The sequence below is a fragment of the Eleutherodactylus coqui genome, unplaced genomic scaffold, assembly GCF_035609145.1.
Source record: "Eleutherodactylus coqui strain aEleCoq1 unplaced genomic scaffold, aEleCoq1.hap1 HAP1_SCAFFOLD_36, whole genome shotgun sequence".
Lineage (NCBI taxonomy): Eukaryota > Metazoa > Chordata > Amphibia > Anura > Eleutherodactylidae > Eleutherodactylus > Eleutherodactylus coqui.
This window is the reverse complement of record NW_027102234.1, coordinates 257,073-281,109: the sequence shown is the minus strand read 5'-3', so window position 1 is coordinate 281,109 and position 24,037 is coordinate 257,073.

Sequence of the window (24,037 nt, the reverse complement as noted above, 5' to 3'; positions counted from 1 at the left end):
TGCATTCGTGATCATACAATTTATTTCATTTTTTTTGTTTTTTAAATTTGTTTTGTTGCTATTCGTACTTATGGCTGATCTGTCAGTTCTAACTGTACTAACCCCACCCCCTGCTTGTCCCCCATTCCCTTTGCTTGGACCCAGATCACTAATTACACTGGCTACCCCACTATTTCTCATTTTACCCTCCCCCCCAGTCCCTAGTTTAAACACTCCTCCAGCCTTCTAGCCATCTTTTCCCCCAGCACAGCTGCACCCTCCCCATTTAGATGCAGCCCGTCCCTACGGTAGAGCCTGTAGCCGACCGCAAAGTCAGCCCAGTTCTCCAGGAACCCAAATCCCTCCTTCTTGCACCAACTCCGGAGCCACTTGTTTACCTCCCTAAGGTCCTGCTGCCTTTCTAGTGTGGCTTTAGGTACAGGTAGTATTTCCGAGAAAACTACCCTGGAGGTCCGCGCCCTGAGCTTGGACCCTAAGTCCCTGAAATCATTTTTGAGGGCCCTCCATTGACCTCTAACTTGTTCATTGGTGCCAACGTGCACCATGACTGCTGGATCCTCACCAGCCCCTCCCAGTAACCTGTCAATCCGATCCGCGATGTGTCGAACTCGAGCGCCAGGAAGACAACACACCGTTCGACGATCCCGGTCTTTATGGCAGATTGCCCTCTCTGTCCCCCTAATAATTGAGTCCCCCACCACTAGAACCTGTCTAGCCTGCCCTGCGCTCCCCGTCCCCGTCTCACTGGAGCAGTCATCCCCCTGGCGTTCAGAGGGCGTGTCGTGCTGCAGCGGTGCTGGCTCTGTAATGGCATCCCCCTCATCTGCCAATCGTGCAAACTTGTTGGGTTGTGCCAGTTCAGGACTAGCCTCCCTGGTTCTCTTCCCTCTATCCCTCCTTCTTTCTGTCACCCAGCTGACTGCCTGCTCCCCCTGCACTTCCGTACTACCATCCGCCCCCGCCTCTACCCCAGCGAGTGCCTGCTCAGTGAGCACCAAACTCCTTTCCATGATGTCAATGGCTCTCAGTGTTGCCAGTTGCCCATTTAGATCCAGAATTTGGGCTTCTAAATTTGCAACGTGCACGCATCTTGCGCAACAGTATGCACCCTCGATCGGCTGATGAAGGACCGCATACATTGCACAAGTAGCACACTGGATGACATTGCCAGGCATGGAGCTCATCCTAATGGGGATCTACAATTTACTTGTGGAAGTAGTGAAGATAGACTTGCTCACACTCCGCTCACACGCTGCCGCAACCGCTGTCCCGCTGCCGCAACCGCTGTCCCGCTGCCGCAACCGCTGTCCCGCTGCCGCAACCGCTGTCCCGCTGCCGCAACCGCTGTCCCGCTGTCCCGCTACCGCAACCGCTGTCCCGCTGCCGCAACCGCTGACCCACTGCCGCAACCGCTGGCCCGCTGCCGCAACCGCTGACCCGCTGTCGCAACCCCTCACCCGCTGCCGCAACCCCTCACCCGCTGCCGCAATCCCTCACCCGCTGCCTCTCTCGCGCAACCTCTTACCCGCTGACACTTATGCGCAAACAGTCAAATTCCCCCCCCCCCCCCCTCACAAACACTTAGACCCCCAGACACACACACACACAGAAGACACGACTAACCAGATACACAGAAGACACACAGCTCACAAACACACACAGAGGTAGATACTCAGCTCCTCCGCTCCTCCTGGTGACGTCACCCGCTGTCCCGGCGGCCGCTCACTCTGTCCTCCTGTCTCAGCTGCTCCGCTGAACTCCTGGTGGCCTCTTGGCGCCGGCTGCTGCGCTCCGGTCACACTGGTCACTCCTGCCCCCGCACCTGCTTCGGCTGCCGCTGCCCCCGCGCCTGCTTCGGCTGCCGCTGCCCCCGCACCTGCTTGTTGTGTAGGTCTGTGTGTGGCATTGTTGTGTGGTTATGTGAGCGGCATTGTTGTGGGAGTCTGTGTGCGGCATTGTTGTGTGGTTATGTGAGCGGCATTGTTGTGGGAGTCTGTGTGCGGCATTGTTGTGGGGGTCTGTGTGTGGCATTGTTGTGGGGTTATGTGAGCGGCATTGTTGTGTGAGGATGTGTGCGGCATTGTTGTGGGGGTTTGTGTGCGGTATTGTTGTGTGGTTATGTGTGTGACATTGTTGTGAAAGTATGTAAGCGGCATTGTTGTTGAGGTATCGGAGAAATATTGTTCCGGGGGTATGTGAAAGATATTGTGGGGGTATGTTAGCGGCATTGTGTTAAGGGCATGTGTGTAGCATTGTCATAGGGGTATGTGTGCGACATTGTTGTTGGGGTATGTTTGCGACATTGTTGTGGGCGTATGTGTGCAGCATTGTTGTGGGGGTATGTGTGCGACATTGTTGTGGGGGTATGTGTGAGACATTGCTGTGTGGACATGTGAGCGACATTGTTGTGGGGTTATGTGAGCGACATTCTTGTGGGAGTATGTGAGCGAAATTGTTGTGGGGGTATGTGCGCAACATTGTGTGGATATGTGAGTGACATTATTATGGGGGTATGTGCACAACATTGTTGTGGGAGAGTGTGTGTGCAACTTTGCCGTGGGAGTATGTGTGCGGCATTGTTGTGGGGCTATGTGTTTGACATTGTTGTGGTGCATGTCAGTGTCATTGTTGTGGGGGAATGTGTGCGGCATTCTTGTGGATGTATGTATGTGATATTGTTTTGATAGTATGTGTGCAACTCTGCTGTGGGGGTATGTGTGTGACATTGCTGTGGGGTATGTATGCAACATTGTTGTGGGGGTATGTGAGTGATATTGTTGGGGGAGTAGGTGAGCGACGTTTATGTAGGGATGGGGTTTGCAGCATTGCTGTGGTGGTATGTGTGTGGCATTGTTGTGGGAGTATGCGTGCGGAATTGGTATGGGTGTATGTGTGAAACGTTGTGGGGGTATGTGAGCGGAATTGGTATGGGTGTATGTGTGAAACATTGTTGTGAGGGTATGTGTGCGGAATTGGTATGGGTGTATGTGTGAAACATTGTTGTGAGGGTATGTGAGTGACATAGTTGTGGGGGTATGTGTGTGCAATTGTTGTGGGGTATGTGAGCGACACTGTTGTGAGGTATGTGTGTGACATTGTTGTGAGAGTGTGCGGGCGAAATTATTTGCGGGTATGTGAGTGGCATTGTTGTTAAGATATAAGAGCGACATTGTTGTGGGGGTTTGTTTGCAGTATTGTTGTGTGGTTATGTGTGTGACATTGTTGTGAGAGGTGTTTTTGGGGAATATGTAAGCGTCATTGTTGTTGAGGCATGTTAGCAATATTGTTATGGGAATATGTGAATAATATTGGGTGGGTATGTGTGCGGCATTGTGTTGAGGGCATGTGTGTTACATTGTTGTGGGGTTATGTGAGTGACATTGTGTGGATATGTGAGCGACATTGTTGTGGGAGTGTGTGCGACATTGTTGGGGGTAAAGTGTGCAACATTGTTTTGTGTTTTTTTTCGCAGCATTACTGTGGGGGGTATGTGTGCTGCGTAATATGTCAGTAATATTGTTCTTGAGGTTTATGACTGACATTGCCGTGGTGGTATGTGAACAATATTGTTGTGGGGGTATGGAGTATGTGTACGACATTGCTGTGGGGTTATTTGTGGACATTGCTGTGGGTGTATGTGTGCGACATAGTTGTAGGGGTTTGTTTGTGTAACATGGTTGTGGGGGTATGTGAGTGACGTTGTGTGGGGTATGTATGTGACATTGTTGTAGGGGTATGTGTTTGTAACAATGCTGTGGGAGTATGTGTGCGACATTGTTGAGGTGGTATGTGAGCAACTTTGTAGTTTTGGTATTTGAGCGACATTGTTGTGGGGGTAAATGACTGACATTGTTCTTGGGGTGTGTGAGTAATATTGTTCTTGAGGTTTATGACTGACTCTACAGTCGTGGTATATGAGCGGCATTGTTGTGGGGGTATGTGTGTGACATTGTTGTGGGGGGTATGTGAGCAGTATTGTTGTGAGGGGTATGCAATTGACATTGTTGTGGGTGTATGTGAGCTGCATTGTTGAGGGGGCATGTGAGTGTCTTTGTGTTGGAGGTATGAGTGTGACATTGTTGTGGGGGTATGTGAGCGGCATTGTTGTGGGGGCATGTGAGTGGCTTTGTGTTGGAAGTAATTGTGTGACATTGTTGTGAGGGTATGTGAGCAAAAGTATTGTGGGGGTATAGGTGTTACATTGTTGTGGGGGTATATCAGTGATATTGTTCTTAGAGTATGGGAGTGACATTGGGAGGGCTATGTGTGTGATATTACTCTGCGGGTATGTATACAACATTGCTATGGGGGTATGTGTGCGACATTGTTGTGGGGGTATGTGTGCAACATTACTGTGGGGGCATGTGTGCAACATTGCTGGTAGTTTATGTGCGTGACATTGGTGTGTGGGTATGTGAGCGACTTTATAGTGTTGTTATTCGAGCGACATTGTTGTGGGGGTATGTGTGTGACATTGTTGTGGGCATATGTGAGCAGCATTGTTGTGGGGGTATGTATGTGACATTGTTTTGGGGGTATGTGAGTGGCATTGCTGTAGGGGTATGTGTGTAACATTGCTATGGGGGTATGTGAGTGGCATTGTTGTGAGGGGTACTGTTTTTGGGGTATGTGAGCGGCTTTGTGTTGGAGGTATGTGAGCGACAGTTGAGGGGGTATGGGAGTAACATTGTTGCAGGAGGTGTATGTGTGTAACATTGTTGTGGGGGTATGTGTGTGACTTTGTTGTGGGGGTATGTGAACAGCATTGTTGTGGGGTTATGTGTCTGACATTGTTTTGGGGGGGGTTAGTTGAGCAACATTGTTGTGGGGATATTTACTTGGCATTTTTGTGGGGGTATGTGTGCGGCATTGTTTTGGGGGGTAACCAACATTGTTGTGGGGCTATGTTTGCGACATTGTTGTGGGTGTTTGTTTTCGGCATTGTTGTGGAGATGTGTGAGCAGCATTGTTGTGGGAGTATGTGTGTGACATTGTTGTGAGTATATATGTGGGACATTATTGTGGGGGGTATATGTGTGTAACATTGTTGTGGGGATATGTGTGTTATATTGTTGTGGGGGTATGTGAGAGTCATTATTGTGGGGGTATTTACTTGGCATTTTTGTGGGGATATGTGTGCGGCACTGTTGTGGGGATTTATTTGCAACATTGTTGTGAAGATGTGTGAGCAGCATTCTTGTGGGAGTATGTGTGTGACATTGTTGTGAGGGTATGTGTGTGACATTGTTATAGGGGTATATGTATGACATTGTTGAGGGGATATATGTGTGACATTATTGTGCTGGTATAAGTGTGTAACATTGTTGTGTTGGTGTGTGAGTTACTTTGTAGTGTTGGTATTTGAGCAACATTGTTCTTGTGGTGTGTGAGTAATATTGTTTTTGAAGTATATGAGTGACATTGCCGTGTGTGACATTGTTGTGGGGGTATGTGTGTGACATTGTTGTGGGGGTATATGTGTGTGACATTGTTGTGGGGGGTATGTGAGCGGCATTGTTGTGGGAGCATGTGAGTGGCTTTGTGTTGGAGGTATTTGAGCGACATTGTTGTGGGGGCATATGACTCACATTGTTCTTGGGGTGTGTGAGTAATATTGTTCTAAGAGGTTTATGACTGACTCTGCCATTGTGGTATCGTCGTGGTATATGAGCGGCATTGTTGTGGGGGGTATATGTGTGTGCCATTGTTGTGGGGGATATATGTGTGTGACACTGTTGTGGGGGATATATGTGTGTGACACTGTTGTGGGGGGTATGTGAGCAGCATTGCTGTGGGGTTATGTATGTGACATTGTTGTGAGGGGTATGCAAGTGACATTCTTGTGGGGGCATGTGAGTGTCTTTGTGTTGGAGGTATGAGTGTGACATGGTTGTGGGGGTATGTGAGCGGCATTGTTGTGGGGGCCTGTGAGTGGCTTTGTGTTTGCGGTATTTGTGTGACATTGTTGTGAGGGTATGTGAGCGACAGTATTGTGGGGGTATAGGTGTTATATTGTTGTGGGGGTATTCAGTGATATTGTTCTTAGGGTATGGGAGTGACATTCTTTTGAAGATGTGTGAGCAGCATTGTTGTGAGGCTATGTGTGTGATATTACTCTGGGGGGTATGTATACAGCATTGCTATGGGGGTATGTGTGCGACATTGTTGTGGGGGTATGTGTGCAACATTGCTGTGGAGGTATGTGTGCGACATTATTGTGGGGGTATGTGTGCAACATTGCTGTGGAGGTATGTGTGCAACATTGCTGGTAGTTTATGTGTGCAACATTGTTGTGGGGGTATGAGAGCGACTTTATAGTGTTGTTATTCGAGCAACATTGTTTTGGCGGTATATGAGTGACATTGTTGTGGGGGTATGTGTGTGACATTGTTTTGGGGGTATGTGAGCGGCATTGTTGTGGGGGTATGTGTGTGACTTTGCTGTGGGGGTATGCGAGCGGAATTGTTGTAGGGGTATGCGAGTGACATTGTTGTGAGGGGTACGGTTGTGGGGGTATGTGAGCGGCATTGTGTTGGAGCTATGTGAGCGACATAGTTGAGGGGGTATGGGAGTAACTTATTGCAGGAGGTCTATGTGTGTAACATTGTTGTGGGGGTATGTGTGTGACTTTGTTGTGGGGGTATGTGAGCGACATTGTTATAAAAGGTATGTGAGCAGCATTGTTGTGGGGTTATGTGTCTGACATTGTTTTTGGGGGGGGTAGTTGAGCAACATTGTGTGTGATATTACTCTGGGGGTATGTATACAACATTGCTATGGGGGTATGTGTGCGACATTGTTGTGGGGGTATGTGTGCAGCATTGTTGTGGGGGCATGTGTGCAACATTGCTGTGGAGGAATGTGTGAAACATTGCTGGTAGTTTATGTGTGCAACATTGTTGTGGGGCTATGTGTGTGACATTGTTGTGGGGGTATGTGTGTGACATTGTTGTGGGGGTATGAGAGCGACTTTATATAGTTGTTATTCGAGCAACATTGTTGTGGCGGTATATGAGTGACATTGTTGTGGGGGTATGTGTGTGACATTGTTTTGGGGGCATATGAGAGGCATTTTTGTGGGGGTATGTGTGTGACATTGCTGTGGGGGTATGCGAGCGGAATTGTTGTAGGGGTATGTGTGTGACATTGCTGTGGGGGTATGCGAGTGACATTGTTATAAAAGGTATGTGAGCAGCATTGTTGTGGGGTTATGTGTCTGACATTGTTTTTTTGGGGGAGGTAGTTGAGCAACATTGTTGTGGGGGTATTTACTTGGCATTTTTGTGGGGGTATGTATGCGACATTGTTGTAGGGGTTTGTTTTAGGCATTATTGTCGAGATGTGTGAGCAGCATTGTTCTGGGAGTATGTGTGTGACATTGTTGTGAGGGTATATGTGTGACATTGTTGTAAGGGTATATGTGTGACATTATTGTGGGGGTATATGTGTGTAACATTGTGGTGTCGGTGTGTGAGTGACTTTGTAGTGTTGGTATTTGAGCAACATTGTTGTAGGGGTGTTTGAGTGACATTGTTCTTGTGGTGTGTGAGTAATATTGTTTTTGAAGTATGTGATTGACATTGTTGTGGGGGGTATGTGTGTGACATTGCTGAGAGGGTATGTGTGCGACGTTGCTGTTGGAGTATGTCTGCGACCTTATTGTGGTGGTATATGAGATGCATTGTAGTGGGGGTATGTAAGCGACATTGTTGTGGGGGTATGTAAATGACATTGTTGAGGGGGTATGTGAATGACTTTTTAGTGTTGGTATTTGAACGACATTGTTGGGGGGTATATGAACGTTCTTGGTGTGTGTGAGTAATATTGTTTTTGAGGGGGGTATGTGAATGACATTGTCGTGGGTGTATGGAGTATGTGTACGACATTGCTGTGGGGTTTTCTGTAAGACATTGCTGTGGGGTTATGTGTGTACATTGTCGTGGGGGTGTATGAGCTGCATTGTTGTGAGGGTATGTGAAAGATATAATTGTGCAGGTATGTGTGTGACATTGTTGTGGGGGTATTTTCGTGGCATTGTTGTGGTAGTATGCGTGCAGCATTGTTTTGGGGGCGTATATTAGCAGCATTGTTGCGGGGTATGTTTATTTACTTTGTTTGTGGGGGTATTTGAGCGACATTGTTTTGCAGGTATGTGAGCTGCATTGTAGTGGGGTTATGTGAGTGGCATTGTATTGAGGCCATGTGTGCGACATTCTTGTGAGGGGCATTGTTGTGGGGGTATGTGAGCAGCTTTGTGTTGGAGGTATGTAGGCGACAATGTTCTTGGGGTTTCTGTGTGACTTTGCGGGGGTATGTCAGTGATATTGTTGTAGGAGTGTGTGTGTGCGACATTGCTGTGGGTGTATGTGTGCAGCATTGTTATGTGGGAATGTATGCAACAATGTTGTGGGGGTATGTGTGCGGCATTGTGGGGGCATGTGTGCGGCATTGTTGTGGGGGTATGTGTGCGGCATTGTTGTGGGGGTATGTGTGCGGCATTGTTGTGGGGGTATGCGTGCGGCATTGTTGTGGGGGTATGCGTGCGGCATTGTTGTGGGGGTATGTGTGCGGCATTGTTATACAGGGTATGTGTGCAGTATTGTTGTGGGGGTATGTGAGTGACATTATTGTAGGGATATGTGTGTGACATTGTAGTAGGGGGTATGTGTGGGACATAGTTGTAGTGGTATGTTTGTGTAACATTGTTGTGGGGTTATGTGAGTGACATTGTTGTGGGGGTATGTGAGTGACATTATTGTAGGGATATGTGTGTGACATTGTAGTAGGGGGTATGTGTGGGACATAGTTGTAGTGGTATGTTTGTGTAACATTGTTGTGGGGGTATGTGAGTGACATTGTTGTGGGGGTATGTGTGTGACATTGTAGTAGGGTGTATGCGTTGGACATAGTTGTAGTGGTATGTTTGTGTAACATTGTTGTGGGTGTATGTAAGTGACATTGTTGTAGGGATATGTGTGTGTAACATTCTTGTGGGGGTATGTGAGTGACATTGTTGTGGGGAGTATGTATGTGAAATTGTTGTGGGGGTATGTGTTTGTAACATTGCCGTGGGGGTATGTGTGCGACTTTGTAGTTTTGGTATTTGAGCGACATTGTTGTGGGGGTATATGATTGTTCTGGGGTTCGTAAGTAATATTGTTCTTGAGGTTTATGACTGACATTGCCGTGGTTGTATGTGAACGGCAGTGTTGTGGGGGTATGTGTGTGACATTTTTATGAGGGGCTTGTGAGCAGCATTCTTGTGGGGTCATGTGTCTGAGTGTCTGACATTGTTGTGGGGGGTATGTGTGTGACATTGTTTTGGTGGGTATGTGTGTGACATTGTTGTTGGGGTATGTGTGACATTGTTGTGAGGGGTATGTGAGCGACATTGTTGTGGGGGTATATGAGTGAGCTTGTTGTGGGGGTATGTGTATGACATTGTTGTGGGGGTATGTGAGCTGCCTTGTTGTGGGGGCATGTGAGTGTCTTTGTGTTGGAGGTATGGCTGTGACATTATTGTGAGGGTATGTGAGCAACAGCATTGTGGGGGTATTTGTGTGACATTATTGTGAGGGTATGTGAGCGACAGTATTGTGGGGGTATAGGTGTTACATTGTTGTGGGTGTATATCAGTGATACTGTTCTTAGGGTATGGGAGTGACATTGTTTTGAAGATGTGTGAGCAGCATTGTTGTGGGGCTATGTGTGTGATATTACTCTGGGGGTATGTATACAATATTGTTATGGGGGTAAGTGTGCGACATTGTTGTGGGGGTATGTGTGCGGCATTGTTGTGGGGGTATGTGTGCGGCATTGTTGTGGGGGTATGTGTGCGGTATTGTTGTGGGGGTATGTGTGCGGCATTGTTGTACAGGGTATGTGTGCGGTATTGTTGTACAGGGTATGTGTGCGGTATTGTTGTGGGGATATGTGAGTGACATTGTCGTGGGGGTTATGTGTGTGTAACATTGCCGTGGGAGTATGTGTGTAATATTGTTGTAGGGGTATGTGTGTGAGATTGTTGAGGTAGTATGTGAGCGACTTTGTAGCTTTGGTATTTGAGCAACATTGTTGTGGGGGTATATGACCGTGGTTGTATGTGAACGGCATTGTTGTGGGGGTATGTGTGTGACATTGTTGTGGGGGGTTTATGTGTGTGACATTGCTGTGGGGGTATGTGAGTGACATTGTTGTAGGGGTATGTGTGTGACTTTGTTTTGAGGGGTATGTGAGCAGCATTCTTGTGGGGGTATGTGTGTGACATTGTTGTGAGGGTATATGTGTGACATTGTTTTGAGGGGTATGTGAGCAGCATTCTTGTGGGGTCATCTGTGTAACATTGTTGTGAGGGGTATGTGAGCAGCATTCTTGTGGGGGTATGTGTGTGACATTGTTGTGAGGGTATATGTGTGACATTGTTCTGAGGGGTATGTGAGCGACATTTTTGTGGGTGTGTGTGTGACATTATTGTGAGGGGTATGCAAGTGACAATGTTGTGGGCGTATGTGAGATGCATTGTTGTGGGGATTTGTGTGTGACATTGTTATGAGGGTTATGGGAGCAGCATTCTTGTGGGGTCATGTGTGTAACATTGTTGTGGGGGTATGTGAGTAACACTGTTGTGGGGGGCATGTGTGTGACATTGTTGTGGTGGGTACGTGTGACATTGTTGTGGGGGGTATGTGTGTGACATTGTTGCTAGGGTATGTGTGTAACATTGTTTTGAGGGGTATGTGAGCGACATTATTGTTGGGGTATGTGAATGATATTGTTGTGGGGGTATGTGTGTGACATTATTGTGAGGGTTATGCAAGTGACATTGTTGTGGGCGTATGTGAGCTGCATTGTTGTGGGGTTATGTGTGTAAAATTGTTGTGGGGGTATATGAGTGATATTTTTGTGGGGGTATATGAGTGGCATTGTTGTTTGGGTACGTGTGTGGCATAGTTGTGGCAGTATTTACTCGGCATTGTTGTAGGGGTACGTGTGCGACATTGTGGTGGGGGTTTGTTCGCTGCATTAATTTGGAGATGTGTGAGCAGCATTGTTGTGGGGCTATGTGTCTAAAATTGTTCTGCGGGTATATAAGTGGCATTGTTGTGGGGGTATGTGTGCAGCATTGTTGTGGATGTATGTGTGTGACATTGTAGTGGGGGTATGTGTGCAGCATTGTTGTGTGGGTATGTGTATTATATTGTTTTGGGGGTATGTGTGCGACATTTCTCTGGGGTATGTATGCAACATTGCGGTGGGGTTACGAGTGCAACATTGCTGTGGGTGTATATGAGCTACATTGTTGTGAGTGGTATATGAGCCGCATTGCTGTGGGTGTATATGAGCTACATTGTTGTGAGTGGTATATGAGCCGCATTGTTGTGGGCGTATGTGAGCAACATTGCTGTGGGGATATGTGTGTGACATTGCTATGTGGGTATGTGAGCAGCATTCTTGTGGGTTTTTGTGTGTGACATTGTTTTGGGGGGTATGAGTGCGGCATTGTTGTGGGGGAAAGTGTGGGGCATTGTTGTGGGGTTATGTGTGTGATATTGCTGTGGGGTATGTGTGCGTCATTGCTGGGGGGCTATGTGTGTTACATTGTTGAGGTGGTATATAAGATGCATTGTCGTGAGGGTATGTGAGTGACATTGTTGTGGACATATGTGTGTGACATTGTTCTGGGGGATATGTTAATGACATTGTTTTGAGGGGTGTTTAAGCAGCTTTGTTGTGGGAGTATGCTTGTAACATTGCTGTGGGGGCATGTGTGTTACACAGTTGTGAGGGGGTATATGACCAGCATTGTTGTGGTCGTTTGTGTGAGACATTGTTGTGGGGGCATGTGTGCAACATTGTGTGGGGGTATATGAGCTACATTGTTGTGGGGCTATGTGTGTGGCATTGTATTAAGGGCATGTGTTTGACATTGTTGTGAGGGGTAGGTGAGCAGCTTTGTGTTGGAGGTATGTGAGCAACATTGTTCTATGGGTATGTTAATTACATAGTTATGGGCTTATGTGTGTGACATTGTTCTGGGGGTATATGAGTGACATTGTTATGAGGGTATATGAGTGACATTGCTGTAGGGGGTATGTGAGTGACATTGCTCTAGTGGGTATGTGAGTGACATTGCTGTAGTGGGTATGTGAGTGACATTGTTATGAGGGTTATGTGTGTGACATTGTTGTGGGGATATATGAATGACGCTGTAGGGGTATGTGTGTGACATTGTTGTGGGGTTATGTGTGTGACATTGTTGTGGGGGTATGTGAGCGACATTGCTGTAGGGGGTATGTGAGTGACATTGCTGTAGTGGGTATGTGAGTGATATTGTTATAAGGGTATATGAGTGACATTGTTATGAGGGTTATGTGTGTGAAATTGTTGTAGGGGTATGTGTATGACATTGTTGTGGGGGTATGTGTGTGACATTGTTGTAGGGGTATGTGTATGACATTGTTGTGGGGGTATGTGTGTGACATTGTTGTGGGGGTATGTGTGTGACATTGTTGTGGGGGTATGTGAGTGAGATTGCTGTAGTGGGTATGTGAGTGGCATATGTCACCAGTATGGGGCCCGTGTAGATGATCAGATGTTCTATAGGTTCTCCTCTGAGAGCTGTACACAGTCCTTCCTGACAGGACCGTATGCTAGAAGTGCTTTATGACTGTCCTGTTATTTCAGATGCCGGCTGATATTCCGGCGCCAAAAGACCATTTTATTTTGCTCCATGTTAACCAGCTGAGTCTGTCCGGCCGGCACTTCTCCCGGTTCATCTATGAGGGGGTGAACAAGAGCTTTAGGCCTCATGTCCACGGGGAAATTCAGGCCGCATGGATTCCCCGTGCAGAAGCCCGCAGCAGGTCCCTTCTGCCCCGCAGACATGAGGCCAAGAAAATGCGATATACTTACCTGTCCGGACGCTGCGGGTCTCACCTCCCTTGCGGCCGGATCTCCTCTCCTTGGCTCAGCGGATGTGTTCGGCATGCTGGTAGTGTGCCGCACAAATTTCTTTCTTTAACTCCTGCTCTCCCGCGTTCCCGTGGCACAAAACAAATAGAGCTGCGGGTGTGCCGCAGATCTGGACGGCTTCCATAAGCTTCAATTGAAACCACGAGAGCCGTCCGTGCAGGAACGCCACACAAAATGGAGCATGTTGCTGGTGCTTTTCTGCACGTGCGATCCGCGCTCCAGGAAAAAATGACATCCGTAGGTATTTAACGACCTGCGGGTGCCCAGTGATTCCCTATTGGCGCGGATCATGTTTGCTGGAGACCCGCGCGGATTTCGTAATTCTATTTGGCCTGTGGACATTGGGCCTTAAAGGTAGGAGCAATTCCCAATGCTTGACATATATCCCCAGGATGATGTAGCAGAGCCAAGGTCGTCATGTAGCTCAGTACAGAGTATGCAATATCGGGGGGTTTACATGCGGCTGCTGGTAAACCGAGGCTGCCTCCCACCTGCGTTTGGGTCACTTCAGGGTTTCTATTTCTCTGCTGCATTTTTGGAGAGAAACTGAAATAAAACAGAACAGAAGTGAAAAGTAATGCAGCAGAATGTGCTGTTGTAGTGGGCGGAGTTACCGGGGCGCCTCCATAATCTATGCATGCTGATGTAGTGGGCGGAGTTACCGAGGCGCCTCCATAATCTATGCATGCTGATGTAGTGGGCGGAGTTACCGGGGCGCCTCCATAATCTATGCATGCTGATGTAGTGGGCGGAGTTACCGGGCCCCATAATGTATGCATGCTGTTGTAGTGGGCGGAGTTACCAGGGCCTCCATAATGTATGCATGCTGTTGTAGTGGGCGGAGTTACCAGGGCCTCCATAATGTATGCATGCTGTTGTAGTGGGCGGAGTTACTGGGGCACCTCCATAATGTATGCATGCTGTTGTAGTGGGCGGAGTTACCGGGGCGCCTCCATAATGTATGCATGCTGATGTAGTGGGCGGAGTTACCGGGGCCCCATAATGTATGCATGTTGTTGTAGTGGGCGGAGTTACCAGGGCCTCCATAATGTATGCATGCTGTTGTAGTGGGCGGAGTTACCAGGGCCTCCATAATGTATGCATGCTGTTGTAGTGGGCGGAGTTACTGGGGCACCTCCATAATGTATGCATGCTGTTGTAGTGGGCGGAGTTACCAGGGCCTCCATTATGTATGCATGCTGTTGTAGTGGGCGGAGTTACTGGGGCACCTCCATAATGTATGCATGCTGTTGTAGTGGGCGGAGTTACCAGGGCGCCTCCATAATGTATGCATGCTGTTGTAGTGGGCGGAGTTACCGGGGCCTCCATAATGTATGCATGCAGTTTAGTGGGCGGAGTTACTGGGGCCTCCATAATGTATGTATGCTGTTGTAGTGGGCGGAGTTACCGGGGCCTTCATAATGTATGCATGCTGTTGTAGTGGCCGGAGTTACCGGGGCCTCCATAATGTATGCATGCTGTTATAGTGGGCGGAGTTACCGAGGCGCCTCCATAATGTATGCATGCAGTTGTAGTGGCCGGAGTTACCGCAGCGCCTCCATAATGTATGCATGCAGTTGTAGTGGGCGAAGTTACCGGGGCCTCCTTAATGTATGCATGCTGTTGTAGTGGGCGAAGTTACCGGGGCCTCCATAATGTATGCATGCTGTTGTAGTGGGCGGAGTTACTGGGGCCTCCATAATGTATGCATGCAGTTGTAGCGGGCGGAGTTACCGGGGCCTCCATAATGTATGCATGCAGTTGTAGTGGGCGAAGTTACCGGGCCCTCCATAATGTATGCATGCTGTTGTAGTGGGCGGAGTTACTGGGGCCTCCATAATGTATGCATGCAGTTGTAATGGGCGGAGTTACCAGGGCCCCTCCATAATGTATGCATGCAGTTGTAGTGGGCGGAGTTAACGGGGCCCTTCCATAATGTATGCATGCTGATGTAGCGGCCGGAGTTACCGGGTCGCCTCCATAATGTATGCATGCAGTTGTAGTGGCCGGAGTTACCGGGGCCTCCATAATGTATGCATGCTGTTGTAGTGGGCGGAGTTACTGGAGCCTCCATAATGTATGCATGCAGTTGTAGTGGCCGGAGTTACCAGGGCCCCTCCATAATGTATGCATGCAGTTGTAGTGGGCGGAGTTACCGGGGCCTCTATAATGTATGCATGCAGTTGTAGTGGGCGGAGTTACCGGGGCTCCTCCATAATGTATGCATGCAGTTGTAGTGGCCGGAATTACCGGGGCTCCTCCATAATGTATGCATGCTGTTGTAGTGGCCGGAGTTACTGGGGCCTCCTTAATGAATGCATGCAGTTGTAGTGGGCGGAGTTACCGGGGCGCCTCCATAATGTATTCATGCAGTTGTAGTGGGCGGAGTTACTGGGACCTGCATAATGTATGCATGCTGTTGTAGCGGGCGGAGTTACCGGGGTCTCCATAATGTATGCATGCTGTTGTAGTGGGCGGAGTTACTGGGGCCTCCATAATCTATGTATGCAGTTGTAGTGCGCGGAGTTACCGGGGCCCTTCCATAATGTATGCATGCAGTTGTAGTGGCCGGAGTTAACGGCGCTCCTCCATAATGTATGCATGCTGTTGTAGTGGGCGGAGTTACCGCGCGCGTCCATAATGTATGCCTGCTGTTGTGGTGGGCGGAGTTACCGGGACCTCCATAATGTATGCATGCTGTTGCAGTGGGCGGAGTTACCGGGGTCTCCATAATGTATGCATGCTGTTATAGTGGGCGGAGTCACCGGGGCCTCCATAATGTATGCATGCTGTTGTAGTGGGCGGAGTTACCGAAGTCTCCATAATGTATGCATGTAGTTGTAGTGGGCGGAGTTACTGGGGCCTCCATAATGTATGCATGCAGTTGTAGTGGGCGGAGTTACCGGGGCCCTTCCATAATGTATGTATGCTGATGTAGTGGCCGAAGTTACCGGGGCGCCTCCATAATGTATGCATGCAGTTGTAGTGGGCGGAGTTACCGGGGCCTTCATAATGTATGCATGCAGTTGTAGTGGCCGGAGTTACCGGGGCTTCTCCATAATGTATGCATGTAGTTGTAGTGGCCAGAGTTACTGGGGCTCCTCTATAATGTATGCATGCTGTTGTAGTGGGCGGAGTTACCGGGGCGCCTTTATAATGTATGCATGCTGTTGTAGTGGGCGGAGTTACCGGGGCTCCTCCATAATGTATGCATGCTGTTGTAGTGGGCGGAGTTACCGGGGCACCTCCATAATGAATGCATGCTGTTGTAGTGGGTGGAGTTACTGGGGCCTCCTTAATGTATGCATGCAGTTGTAGTGGGCAGAGTTACCGGGGCGCCTCCATAATGTATGCATGCTGTTGTAGTGGGCGGAGTTACCGGGGCGCCTCCATAATGTATGCCTGCAGTTGTAGTGGCCGGAGTTACCGGGGCTCCTCCATAATGTATGCCTGCAGTTGTAGTGGGCGGAGTTACCGGGGCGCCTACATAATGTATGCATGCAGTTGTCTTATGCCTATGTATTGTCAGTGGCTTCAATGTGGAAGGAATCAGCAAAATGTGTATTGATGCTTGTAGGAATGAAAGGGTTAATGTCTGCAAAGGAGCCGTCTGGTGTCAAAATGTATCCTTTTGTGTTGGGAGTTTGGAAGTCATGTGACCATGCTTCATACGGGTGTTTATAAGGGGAGTGCAAGGGAGTCTGAGGGCTTATTCAGATGACTTTATATCGGCCGTGTATTCACTCCGGCCAATATACGGCGTCCCTCTCTGCAGGGGGAGGAGGCTAGAAGAGCCCGGAGCAGTGCACTGAGCTCCCGCCCCTCTCCGCCTCCTCTCCACTACCTCTCTGCCCCTCTGCACTATTTGCAATGAGGGAAAGTGGGACAGGGGCGGGGCTAATTCCTGGAACTTAGCTCCGCCCCTGTCCCGCCTTCTCTCTTGCAAAAGTGCATAGATGTGAGTCCTGCAGTTGGTAAAGTCATTGCCCCGGACTCTGCCCTGTAGATTAGTGCTCACCTTTGTTCTACTCTACACTGTTCACATGTCAGAATGTTTCTTTACAGCTCAACTGACGGAGGAAAAGATCCCGCTGATCATGAAGTCTACAGGTTCATCAGTCACCATAGAAGTTACCAGCACGGCCCGGGCTACTGAGATGCATCTGTCCTTATCTTATATGTTCCAAAGTCAAAATTAATGCCAGAGTGGAAATAAAATAGCATTAAAAAATAAATAAATGTGTTTTTTTCAAAAAAGTTCAGATGTCCAACCTAAAGGACTTTTACTGTCTTCTCCGTTTGACTCCAGTTCTGGGAAGCGGTGTGTAAATTCAGTGGCATAATCCTGCCTAGATGGCTGGTCATCAGCACACAACAAACCTAATACTAAACAGACTGGCAGGGGTGAAGGTGCCAACGATTTACCTGCTGTTTATGGAGCCTGAAAGATAAATGGCAATGGAAAAGTTAGTTTTCTTACAGCAGTCTGTCCAGGAGGTGTCATCCCGCTATCCCAGATGCCTGAACCCCCGATTCACCTATGTATAATACAGGTGGGGGTGCATCATCAACCCCTCCCCTTGGCTCTTGATTGACTGCTCAAATATACATAGTAATATAGTATGTTAGGCTGAAGGGAGACAATGTCCATCCAGTTCAGCCTGTTTCCACCCCCCCTCCCTTGTTGATCCAGAGGAAGTTAAAAAAAAAAGGCTATTGGGGGGGGGGGGGGGGGATTATTTCCCGACTTTATAATGGCAGTTAGAATACTCCCTGGATCAATTTTTTTATAGTTTCTACATGACTCCAAGATCCAGATGGTTATTTAATGTCTATATCCTGTAATAACATAGCGCTGTAGAAAGACATCTACTCCCCTCTTAAACTCCTCTATGGATTTTGCCATCCCCACGTCCTCAGGCAGAGAGTTCCACAGTCTCACTGCTCTTACAGTAAAGAACCCCCTTCTATGTTGGTAATGAAACCTTCTTTCCTCTAACTGTAGAGGATGCCCTCTTGTTACCGTCACAGTCCTGGGTATAAACAGATCATCGGAGAGATCCTTGTATTGTCCCCTAATATATTTATACACATTGTCCTCTAATTTGTATTTAAGCACTGCAATATCTTAACCAGAGAATTGAAGCCATTTCACCCATTTACATTGGGTCAGGAAGGGTACCGTTACTCCTTAAGGAGAGCACTTAGAAGGTGTGAGGAGACTTATAAGGCCATCCATGCTCCTGGGGGAAATATGCAAATGCAAAATGGAACAATACCTCTGTAGCGCCACCTATTGGAAGGCAGCATTTCTGTCTGTCTGTGCACGGTTAGCTTTTCCTTCTGGAGAAGATTGTGGCTTTGGCTTATAATTCCCAGTCATTGTTACAAGGCTTGCTAAAAAGTCTGACATTGGCTTGCAGAAATGCTGCCTTCCAATAGGTGGCGCTGTAGAGGTATTGTTCCATTGTCCCATTTACCCTATTACATTTGTATGCCTCTAGTTGGTCTAATCTGGAAGCAATAAGTTTTCCATTAAGCAGTTATTTTGAATAACAGCAAAAAGTCGATCTAGCCGTAGTTTTCCATTTCATAGCAATAGAAGCCCTAGTTACTATTAGGAGATGAGACAATATAGTAAGGCCAGCAAAAATAATATCCTCTACAGCTAATGATAATAGGGCCACATTAGGGCCCCATCGAAAGTCAAAATTGAATGCAGTGGGAAGTAAATCTGATCCCATAGAGGTTTAAGGATTTCACATGACCACCAGATATGTAACAGAGATCCAACTTGTCCATAACATCTCCAACACAAACCAGAAGTACCAGGAAGCATTTGAGACAAGCGGTAGATGCCACCTATATAAACGTCTTCTTAATGATTAGCACAACAAGAGGTCTTAGCACTTAACTGATTGGTCCTCATTAAAGGTCTCCTGAAATTCCCTTTCTCAGTTCTTTCTGAAAACGGGAATTACAATTAAGGGAAAGTGCGGTGTAGGTTCCAGTTATACCTTTAGTGTGAATTAGAAAAAAAGGATTCATATAAAGTTCTAGGAGGGCATCCTGAAAGGTTTAACAACAAGATAAAATGTCACAATTGGAGGTACTTATAGAATCTTCGGAGAGAAGCATCCATGAGCCTTCCATCAGGTCCCATCACTGTTGATATACCAACTGTTGAGATACCAACTTCTAAGCCTAATGTCAGGGATAACTCACAGGATGATCTCCAAGAGGGTATTTACAGGTCGGAGTGGGAAACCATCAAAAGAGGAAGATATTCCTTTACATATGTTAATGGATGCAGTTTGAAAAATCCAGTAATGGTAGCTTCTATATCATCGCAGTGCTTATCAGAGTCGTCCAACCACCAGCTCCTCAATTGGTCTAGTAGTGAGGCCAAATAATAATTCTTCACATGTGGGCAAGCTAATCCTCCTTGAGAGGCATATTAGAGGCGTATATTAGGTGAGACCCTTGCTCTTTGGTTTTTCTAAATACATTTTGGAAGTAATTTTTGAATCCGTATCAATACAGCGTTGGAAATAAGGATGGGAAGGTATGGAGGAGTAGGGTATTGTGGGTAATATCAACATCTTTCGTAAGCAATTTACTACTCACCAAGGAGATCGATAGTTTAGTGTAGTTTTTAATATCTTTTTGTAGGGTAGATAATAGAACATTACAATTAATGGTTCCTAATTGGCTAATCGGGAAGGTAGGAAGAATATCTAAATAAGAAATTTCACGTTTGGCCTCTAATTTTAATTGAAGTGGTCGAGGTATGCCCACACCAAGAATCAATGACTTAGTGGCTGAATTCCTCAATAGTCCACAAAACAGCTTAGAGAGATGTTTCTGGTGAGGTTATGCTCAAAATTATGTTGTCTACAAAGAGGCCAATACGGTGGTCGGTTCTGGTAATAGTGATACCAGAAATATCTGGGGACAAGCGAATCAATCAGACAAATGGCTCCATCACTAAAGCAAAAATCATTGGTGACAGTGGGCATCCCCGCCTGGTACCATTAGTGATGTTAAAAGGAGTTGAAATACAGCCCGATGTATATATGTGAGCTGATGGTGAAGAAGAGAGGACCATGATGGAAGAGGGTAAAAAAGCATTCAAGACAAATTAAGAGCACCTCTCTAAGACAACTCCGGTGGTCAAACGGCTCCTCGTATCCAGAGTGAGGAGCACTGAAGGCGTTTCTCGGGCCATGACCTCAAATATTGCTAAAAAACCGTCGAGTGCCATCAACTGTTTCTCAACCTTCAATAAACCTAAAGGCCCTTCTCTACGGAACGATTATTGTTCAAACAAATCATTCAAACGAGTGAAAATGAATGCTAATCGTTCAGTATAACTCAGCCGACGATGGAACGATGAACGAGAAATCATCCGCTATTCGCTCATCACTCATTTCCTGCAGGCATAAGAATCATCGCTGGCGCGTTCACTAGTCATTCGATTTAGGGTGCGTTCACAAGAGCGTATATCGGCTCGGTTTTCACGTCGAGCCGATATACGTCCTCCTCATCTGCAGGGGGGGAGCCTGGAAGAGCCAGAAGCAGGAACTGAGGCTCCCGCCCCCTCTCTGCCTCCTCTCCGCCCCTCTGCACTATTTTCAATGAGAGGAGGTGGGACGGGGGCGGGGCTAAGGTCCGTGAATTGGCCCCGCCCCGCACGCCTCTCTTCATTGCAAATAGTGCAGAGGGGTGGAGAGGAGGCAGAGAGGGGGCGGGAGCTCAGTTCCTGCTCCAGGGCTCTTCCAGCCTCCCCCCCTGCACGTGAGCACAATGTATATCGGCTCGGCGTGAAAACCGAGCCGATATACGCTCTTGTGAACGCACCCTTAACTGCACTTATACAGCGATTGTGACCGACTGAACGAATTCTTGTTTGTATGAGACAATGATGAATTGTTCGCTCGTTCAAGCGAGAAATCGGCAGGTCTAAACTTGATCTCTATTAGAGATGAGCGAACGTACTCGGATAGGCACTACTCGTCCGTGTAATGTGCCTTATCCGAGTACCTCTCTGCTCGTGCTCAAAGATTCGGGACGCGCTGCGGAGCGGGGAGCTGCAGGGGAGAGCGGGGAGGAACGGAGGGGAGATCTTTCTCTCCTTCTCTCCCGGCCGCTCTGCCCCGCTCCCCGCTCCGACTCACCTGTCAGCAGCGGAGCGCCCCGAATCTTTGAGCACGAGTACAGCGGTACTCGGATAAGGCACATTACTCGGACGAGTAGTGCCTATCCGAGTACGTTCGCTCATCTCTAATCTCTATCAATTAAATTCGGAAGAACCTCTGATAGTCGGGCAGCTAAGACTTTGGCCTCATGTCCCCGGCATGCGCAGATTTTTCATGCAGATTTCAGCAGCGGATGCGATTAATCATATAGCTTTATATCTGCATGTAATAAGGAGGTAGGACAGCAGAGTGACGGTTGATCTGGGGACTTACCAGGGTCGGGTAGGGTAATAATAAGGGCTTTCAACATTTCATATGGGACTCCACCTGCGTGGGATATCTCGTTAAATACCCTAAAATGAGTTTATGGGACTTAAAATATTTTCCCCCAGATCTTTTAGTCCGTCTCTTCTCATATCCTGTTCGGATGTCACATTACTGCCCCAATAGTGGTTGTGATGTTGGGTTTATTCTAGGAGATTGGACCTTTTGATTAGTTAGTGTAATCGGAGTATCACTGTTTGCTTTATCCTTTAGATGCTGCTGCATGCCTATTCCCGCTGGGTAGTTTTAGTGTTTTTAAATGGTTTTATTGTACATGTTTTGTGTTTTTGTGCCTTCGGAATATTGTAATAAACTCATTGCTTTTCATGTTATCTGGCTGTGCGCTACTTTTACGTATGGATCGGCTTTCCTTGTAACTTGTTCCCTATTTACCGTTGTTATGCTTGTGATTAAATACGTTCTTACTTTCTGTTGTCTGAATCTTGGTGCGTCTTATAGCCACACAAATGTGTTAGGGCTGTTTCCCATGAGCGTATATCAGCCAGCCGCTTTCACGGCCGGCTGATACACGCTGTGTTCTGATGCATTGGATTCCAATGCATCAGATTACATGGCCATATTCCTGAGACGTAAAAGCGCCCGGCCAACCAATATAGCGCCAGACGTTTTTATGTCGGGCCCAAAAGATAGTCCTGGAACTATCTTTTGGGCCAGAATATGTTGGCCGCTGCATGGCTCCTATGGGAGTCTATGGCAGCGGCTGTAGTTGGGAGGGAGTTTGGCAGCTAAGCTGCCGCCCCCTGTCTATAGCCATCAGTGGGAAGAGATGGGATGGCGCTTAGCTGCGCCCCACCCCGCCCCTCCCATTGCAAAGAACGAGGAGGAAAGCAGAGGTGAGCCTGCAATAGGGAGGGGAAAGGGGCGACGGCATCGTGACCTTGGCGCATTTACGCCGGGGGCCCATGCCGTGTGAATGGGCGCACAAACGTTAGATTTATGCGCCCGTTCACGAGCTTCTATGCCCCAGGTGATGGCGTATATCGGCCGGCCGTGAAAGGTGTTCTATAGGTGTTCTTGGCAGCAGGTGGTATCCATTGTTGGTTGGTGGCAGGCAGCAGGTAGTAACAGTTGTTTTTGGCAGCAGGTGGTATCTATTCTTGGTTGGCTGCAGGTGGTATTAGGTGTTCTTGGCAGCAGGTGGTATCTATTGTTGGTTGGTACCTGCAGGTGGTATTAGGTGTTCTTGGCAGTAGGTGGTATCCATTGTTGGTTGCTGGCTACAGGTGGTATTAGGTGTTCTTGGCAGCAGATGGTATTGTTGGTTGGTGGCAGCAGTTGGTATAAGATGTTCTTGGCAGCAGGGGGTATCTATTGTTGATTTGTGGCTGCAGATGGTATTAGGTGTTCTTGGCAGCAGGTGGTATCTATTGTTGGTTGGTGGCTGCAGCTGGTATTAGGTGTTCTTGGCAGCAGATAGTATTAGGTGTTCTTGGCAGCAGGTGGTATCTATTGTTGGTTGGTGGCAGCAGGTGGTATTAGGTGTTCTCGGCAGCAGATGGCATTGTTGGTTGGTGGCAGCAGATGGTATTAGGTGTTCTTGGCAGCATGGGGTATCTATTGTTCGTTGGTGGCAGCAGGTGGTATTAGGTGTTCTTGGCAGCAGGTGGTATCTATTGCTGGTTGGTTGCAGCAGATGGTATTAAGTGTTCTTGGCAGCAGATGGCATTGTTGGTTGGTGGCAACAGATGGTATTAGGTGTTCTTGGCAGCAGGTGGTATCTTTTGTTGGTTGGTGGCTGCAGCTGGTATTAGGTGTTCTTGGCAGCAGGTGGTATCTATTGTTGGTTGGTGGCTGCAGCTGGTATTAGGTGTTCTTGGCAGCAGGTGGTATCTATTGTTGGTTGGTGGCTGCAGCTGGTATTAGGTGTTCTTGGCAGCAGGTGGTATCTATTGTTAGTTGGTGGCTGCAGCTGGTATTAGGTGTTCTTGGCAGCAGGTGGTATCTATTGTTAGTTGGTGGCTGCAGCTGGTATTAGGTGTTCTTGGCAGCAGGTGGTATCTATTGTAGGTTGCTGGCAGCAGGCGGTATTAGGTGTTCTTGGCAGCAGGTGGTATCTATTGTTGGTTAGTGGCTGCAGGTGGTATTAGGTGTTCTTGGCAGCAGGTGGTATCTATTGTTGGTTAGTGGCTGCAGGTGGTATTAGGTGTTCTTAGCAGCAGGCGGTATTTATTGCTGTTTGGTCGCAACAGGTGGTATTAGGTGTTCTTGGCAGCAGGTGGTATCTATTGTTGATTGGTGGCTGCAGCTGGTATTAGGTGTTCTTGGCAGCAGGTGGTATCTATTGTTGGTTGGTGACAGCAGCTGGTATTAGGTGTTCTTGGCAGCAGGTGGTATCTATTGTTGGTTGGTGGCAGCAGGTGGTATTAAGTGTTCTTGGCAGCAGGTGGTATCCATTGTTGGTTGGTGGCATTAGGGCTCATGTTCATAGGCACATTTGTATTTTGGAATCCGCACTGGTCAACCGCGTGGGAGATCCGCAAGTCAAAGTTCCCATAGGGAAACATTGGCATCCGCAATCTAAT